This window comes from Cryptotermes secundus, unplaced genomic scaffold (genome assembly GCF_002891405.2).
Source record: "Cryptotermes secundus unplaced genomic scaffold, Csec_1.0 scaffold2111, whole genome shotgun sequence".
Taxonomy (NCBI): domain Eukaryota; kingdom Metazoa; phylum Arthropoda; class Insecta; order Blattodea; family Kalotermitidae; genus Cryptotermes; species Cryptotermes secundus.
In genome coordinates, this window is record NW_019743190.1 from 30,063 (window position 1) to 37,335 (window position 7,273).

Genomic DNA, 7,273 nt, shown 5'->3' on the forward strand with positions numbered 1-7,273 from the left:
AGCTCCCCTACTGTCAACGTGTATACTACTGAAGACAGAGTGAACTGATTTGCGCATAGGGTTAGAAATCGTGAAACCCCGCAACAGTGTTAACAGATTAATGCGATTAGGGTTATAAAGTGTGAAACCCCGCAACTGTGAGGTAGTTAATTGTAGCTGTTATTTGTAGATTGTTAAATAAACCAATTAACCATCTCTACGGCGTCTTCGGTAACGAAACACGTTACAATATCATTGAACTACTGAACACAGTGGATGTCTGTATAGATTCGTTTGCCCTTGGTGAAGAAACTTGTACAGTTTAGTGTTTGGTACTTAGAAATGGTTAACTAACCTCATGGAGCTGAGTCCTCCTCAAGAAGCCCCCAATTGTGCAACTAGCCAAGAAATTCCCAGCATTTTATGGAACCTGAACTTTCGTTACCGTGTTCACTAGAGCCCTCCACTGGTCCCTATCCCATATCAGATCGATTCAGTCCATACCATCCCATCCTATCACTCTAAGATCCATATTAATATTGTCCACCCATCTATGTCTTAGTCTTCCTAGTGGTTCCTTTCCTTCTGGCTTTCCCACCACCTTTGCTCCCATTTGTGCCCATCTCATCTTGACTTGATAATTCTAATTGGAGAAAAGTACAAGTTATGAAGCTCCTCATTGTGCATTTTTATTCAATCTCCCGTCATTTCATCTCCCTTCACTCCAAATCTCCTCAGCACCCTGTTCTCAGACACTTGCAGTCTCTGCTGCTCCCTTAATGTCAGAAGCCACTACAGTCAGTTTTCTGCCCCTCCTTGTGAGTTGGTATGGTAATAGACTCCTACTGATGAGGCAAGTCTCTCTTATTCCAAATAGAATTAATTAGGCTATGAGTCTTAGAACATAATATTTCTCCTCCTGCCTGAATAAATTCTCCCGAAATTTGATCACTACCTGGCGATTCATACGTTTACAATTTTGCAATAGCAATTTCAATCTCAAAAGGAGTAGGCTCAGGTACTAACAGCTTAGCTGTATGCATTTCTATCTGCCTGATATCACTGACCTTATGATCATTCAATAACTGAGAAGTAGTTCTCACACCCATTCAAAATGTTGGAATCTGCAAGCAGATCAACATTTTCGTCCTACACTAAGTTATTGCTGGGTTGCTAACCTCTCCTAAATTAATTTATTCCTCTATACAGGTCTCCAGTGTTCTTGTCTTGCTGTTCATCGCAAGCTCATCGTTTTATCTTTCAGATGTTCCTTCTTTTTATTCCTCAAATGCTGCTGATGTCACATCTTGTATTGTTTAGATTATGCCCATTTAACCCGCTTGGATCCTGTAATCACTGCAGTTTGGTTTGTTTCCTTCGATCTTACAATCTTGATCATCCTTCGTCGAACCGTGGCTTATGCTTCTCATCAACATCATCACTGCCATGACAGCCCTTGGTGAGCCATGGCCTTCCTCAGGATTGCTCGCCATTCTTCTCCATTCGATGCTACATTCCTCCAGTTCTTTACACCCAAAATTCTTATGTCCTGCCACACACATTCTTCCCATCTTAATCTTGGTCTTCCCACTTTCCTATTTCCTTCTGGTTTAGTATTAAGTATTTTCTTAATCTTTCTATTCTCGCTGGCATGTATTATGTGTCCAGCCCATTCAAGCCTTTTCACCTTTATAAATCCAATAATGTCTGGTTCATTAAATAGTGTGTATAGCTCATGGTTATACCTCTTCCTCCATATTCCATTTTCTTCCACTGGACCAAAGATATATCTCAGGATCCTCCTTTCAAATATACTTAACAGTCTTCTATCCGATCTTGAAAGTGGCCAGGTCTCAGAGGCATAAGATAGCACTGATCTTATAAGTTTTGGTTTTCCTGGGTATTAGTTGGGATTTCAGGTGTTTCCTAAGGCCATGGAGACATTTATTTGCCACAAGTACACGCTTTTTTATTTCATGACTGATGTCATTTTTACAGTTTACTTCTGATCCAAGGTAAGTAAAACTACATACAACCTCAAATTTATATGAGCCAATTTCAATAAATGCAGGTCCATTAGCACAGTCTTTCTTGGTTACCGGCATGTACTTTGTTTTATTTTGGTTAATTTGTAGATTCATCTTTTTTGCTGCTCTTTCCATATTAAGAAAAGCTTCTTTCATAGATTTTTGTGTTTACCAATTATATCAATATCATCTGCAAATGCCAAAATTTGAACTGACTTATAGAATATGGTTCCCCTTGTGTTGATGCCTGCATCTCCAACTACCATCTCTATTGCTATATTGAACAAAAGGCAGGCTAGGGAATCCCCTTGTCGAACTCCATTTCTAGTTATTATAGGGCTGGACAATATTCTGAATCTTAATTTGGCATTGGGTTTTCTCATAGTGGCTCTGACTAAGGCGATTAACTTCTGTGGAATGTGCATCTCTTCCATTGCCAGAAAAAGACTATATCTATGGAGTCATAGGCTGATCAGAAGTCAATGAAAAGATGATGTGTTTCAATTTGGGATTCATTACACTTTTCAGGGACCTGGCGAATAGTGAAAATCTTATCTTTAGTTGATCTTCCTTGATGAAACCCACATTGGTAATCCCCAATTATGCCTTCCACAAGGGGAGAGAGTCTGTTAAATAGAATGTTGAAAAATATTTTATACGCTATACACAACAGACTTATTCCTCTATAGTTAGAGCATACCATGACATCGCCTTTCTTATGGATAGGACATACAATACTTAGGTTCCATTCCTCTGGGATTATTTCAGTTATCCATATCTTAACTATTAGCTGATGTAAGTGCTTAGCATATTCTGCGCCTGCAAATTTCACTAATTCTGCCGTGAAGAGATCCATTCCTGGAGCTTTATTATTTTTCAATCTTTTGATAGCTTGTTCTACTTCTTTTATGGTCAGCGGTTGCTCTTCAGCCTCAAAATTTACTTGATTCCAGACTATGGTCATACCTTCCGCTTGTTCGGAGGCATGACCATTTAACAATTCCTCAAAATATTGCGCCCATCTTTCCAGTATTGCTTCATCACTACTCAATATCGTGCCTTCTTTATCTCTAAATAATGTTCTAGGTTGAAAATCCTTTCGACCCTTGTTTAATTTTTGATAAATTGCTCTAATTTCGTTTGAACTTCTTAAATGCTCCAGTTCAATCAATTCTTGTTTATCACATTCTCTTTTCTTCTTTTTATGCAATCTTTTTTCTTTTCTTTTCGCTTCACGGTATTCTTCCATGGCCCATCGAGTATGGTTCCTTTGCTGCATTATCTTATATGCCTGTTTGTTTTTTTTTATTTGTCACTTGCTCACACACTCCATCAAACCAATTCTTATACTTTATCCTTTCCATTCGTCCTAAGACTGCACCAGCAACATTTATAATAACATCTCTGAGGTCCCTCCAGGCTTCACTATCAGAGAGACCTGCCAGGCATTCACTAATTAATCCAGTATATCTGGTTGCAACTCCTTGTTCCACCAGTTTTCCACAATTCAGTTTCTTAGCCTGGGATCCCTGTATCTTCCTTGCATTAGATATTCGACTTCTAATCTTTGATATTATTAAGTAATGATCAGAGTCAGTGTTGGCTCCCCTGTAGCTCCTGACATCCATCAAGTCTGAACAGTGTCTTACTCGTACATCTATTAGGATGTGATCAATTTGATTAAACACATTTCCAGGTTCGTTTATGTATATCCCTGTAATTAAACATTGTACTATCTACTACCATGTTTCTTGAGGAAGCAAAATTTATTAATCTCATCCCATTATCATTTGACTTGTTATGTAGGCTGTGTTTTCCAGTAACCGATCTATATACATCCTCATTCCCCACTTTAGCATTCATGTCCCCTCTGATTATTTTACAATCCCTTTTTGGACATTTGCCATATATTTCATCCGGTTCATCATAAAAGGATTCTTTCTCCTCATCACTTTTGTCTTCAGTTGAGGCATGTGCACAAATAAGGCTATAGTTAAAAGACTTTCCCTTAATTTGTAGCCTACATGTTCTGTGAGATTTTGCCTGGAAGTCTAAAATAAGATGCTACCTTTTTTATTAACAATAAAACCTGTTCCAAACATGTGACTCTTCTTCTGACAACTACAGGATACAACATGATCCCTCTCTTCCATGACTCCTTTACCCAACCACCTCAGTTCTTGTATAGCAGTGACATCTAGTTTATAGCTATCGAGTTGTTCGAGTAGCATTTTTAGTGCTCCGGCTCTGTAAACAGATAATACATTCCAAGATCCAATTCTCAAATCCTTTAAACATTTTCCAGGTCGTGGCTTACGCTTCTTCAATTCATAATAAGCTAGACTCTTTGGCTGAAATTTTGATATTCTCTCTAATAGCCTCCCAAGCTCTTAATATCCATCACATTGCTGTAAGTTTTCCAAATCTATGAACCCGTTTGAGATTGAACCTCTCCATATGAACCATGTGCATTGTTCATTTACTCACTGTCAATGTCTCTCTAACATCTGCCACAACCAGATGGTTGTCATTATCACAGTCTGTTGCCCTGAACAGTCGGACATCGAGTATACTTGAATGCCGTCTCCTGTATATCGGATTGTCCATTTGGTTGCACATCATTCCATGGGGAAATGTCCAAGTAAATCTGTGAATGTTACATTGTGACAACCTTGTACTTTTGACGGTAGGATATTTTGATAGGGCAAAATTTACTACTCAACTCCATTATCATTACTATTTTCATGCAAACTGTTATTCCCAGTTTCTGGTTTGAAAATATCTTCCCTACCTAACATAATTTTCATGTGGTATTTACTGAATTTATCAGATACACTTTCTAGTTCTTCGTAAAACCTGTCCTTCATATCAATTTTATCCTCTGTTGAAGCATGAACGTTAGAACAATGGTTACACTTTTAAATCTGAGTAATACCATTATAAAAAACTGTATTATAAACCAAGCAGGAAATGGGTAAATGACTTTGTCTCTTTGTGATTCCAGGAAAATGTCAATAAAATTCAATGAGCCATATGATCCTGTCTTACCTGTCATAGGTGAGTACTTATTTTCTGCTTATCTAGGAACACATCATTTTGCTGTTGCTAGTCTAAATAGATATCGGGCTTTTGCCATGCCTAATTAACTAACTCCATGGAACAGAGTCCTTGAGGAACCCACAAGTAATATCTGAGTTTTATGGAACCATATGGTTGGTTACGATGATCGAAAGCCACCACGAAGCCTCAGAGAATCCATTCCATATCCAAGACCCTATGTCATGAAACATTTACATATGCAATAGCTATAACTATCTTACAGCCCCTCGTAACCACTCTGGTCATCTTCATGTGACATGGCTGGAATCCAGAACAGTGGAACAGGAAGAGGTGGCCTTTACAAGAGAGCAGCGTGGTAAGCACATCTTCAGAGAAATGGCCATTGTGAGGCAGCGGCCCATTAACGGTGATGCTTCCGTTCTTCGGACCTCTCATACGTCCTGGATGCGTGATGTTGACACTTGAGGAGGTCACCGGGCGAGTGCCAGTCACCTGAACAAGATCCAGAAGTCTAACTATTAGGAGAACATGCCCTCCGAAGGTCTTGGAGTTCGTGACTTCGTGGACGATCCTCATTGAAATGTCTCCCCTTATGATCCGTCCGTGTTGTCTAGCAGATACACTGATGCTCTCAGGCTAATGACTAACACGTTTGGCGTCAACTTTGTCACAATGAGAGCCGACAAAGGAATACTGGTCGATTGTCGGCGATGGAAAGAGAAGCCTTAAACATTAGAGCACCTGCTCGAAGAATATGTGGCCAGTAAACGTATGAGGACTCAGTGTCATGACATGATGCCGGTTTGAATAGCTACTAACTGTGAAGAAAATGGGTTCAGAATTACCCGTGAGCAGTTGTTCTCTGTGCAGGAGGAGAGACTCAAACCTGACCTCATAACTGATGTGTAAAGGGCTCTCATTATCGACGTTTATGTTCGCTTTGAGAGTGGGGACTCCCTCGCGCGGGCCGCCGCTGAGAAAATTTCGAAGCATCAGATCTTTGCTGATTTCTTCGTTTCTCAGGGAACTGCTCGAGAGGCCCAGGTGTTGCCGATTGTGGTAGACTCGAGGAGCGATTCCTAAGGATACTCAAAGCCCTAAATATTCTATGGCTGGATGGCAAACGCCTGGGGGTGTACCTCCCTATATGTGGTTTTGGATCCGGCGTTCAGATCACATGCATGCACCTGGATTACACATATTCTCCTTCTAGATTTCCTCCCCCCCTGCTTTAAGGCAGGGAAGAGAGTTGCTCACCAGTAGAAATATGGGAATCCGGGGCAAATCATTAGAAATATGGGATGCCTCAGGGTCCGTACGATCCTCGCCTACATGACCTGGGTACTACACACTGAAGGACATAAACGACCAGCGGCGTATCTCCTTGGAAGAAGCCGCCTGCGCGGAATTGTCGAATACATCGTCATGTAATCAGTGACGCGCAAGAATGGATTAACGAGATTCCCACTTTCCCTATCTAATATCTAACGGAACCACTGCCAAGGGAATGGGTTTGGAAGATTCAGTGGGAGTAGGTATGACTCTCTACCGGGACCACGGTTGATATCGGCTGAACACCTAGCCGAGGCATGCATGCGTGCATTCCGCGTGGCGGCTCCTTGCGGTTCCGCTTGAAACGCATTGTCACTGACTTGCAACTAAAGGCGCTTGTGAGAGATTGAAAACCACCCTCTCCATGTGGTACCACGCGGACAACAGTGAACGCTAGCTGGCTAAGTGTGGTATTCTCGCAACCACTTCTGGATGGGATAGGAAGGGGCGGTAGCTCCCAATCGACGACTCAGTTATGAACACGGACTTGATTTGGCAACAGGTCATCTCCCGGTCCGGCTGAACAAATATAAATCATGAAAACTTATGTAAACCTAAGCCTGGGATCAGGGGAACCCCAAGCTCGAGGGACTGCAGAACCTACAGGAGAGGACACTGTTAAACGACCCGGCAAGCATCAAGGACATGATTATGGCTTGTTCATGGGCGATATAGCGTTAACGGTGACGCTTCCGTTCTTCGGACCTCTCATACGTCCAGGATGCGGGACAATGTTGACCTCTGAGGAGGTCACCTGAACAAGATCCAAGTCTTAAAGATTAAGAGAACCTCTCCTCCTAAGGTTATGGAGTACGTCACTTCAGGAACGACCCCCTTGGAAATGCCTGGCTTTATGATCTGACCGTGTTGTCCTC

At 41.3% G+C, this 7,273-nt stretch overlaps 1 long non-coding RNA gene across 2 annotated transcripts in view; it reads left to right on the plus strand.

The window, feature by feature from the left end:
• LOC111874084 overlaps positions 1 to 6,401 on the plus strand; it is a 36,348-nt gene extending 29,947 nt beyond the window's left edge. For both annotated transcript variants that reach the window (XR_002844474.2, XR_002844475.2), the window contains 2 exons: positions 5,011 to 5,063; positions 5,329 to 6,401. This is a non-coding gene — a long non-coding RNA (uncharacterized LOC111874084). The remainder of the gene's footprint in view (positions 1 to 5,010; positions 5,064 to 5,328) is intronic.
• Positions 6,402 to 7,273: the final 872 nt, after the last annotated feature.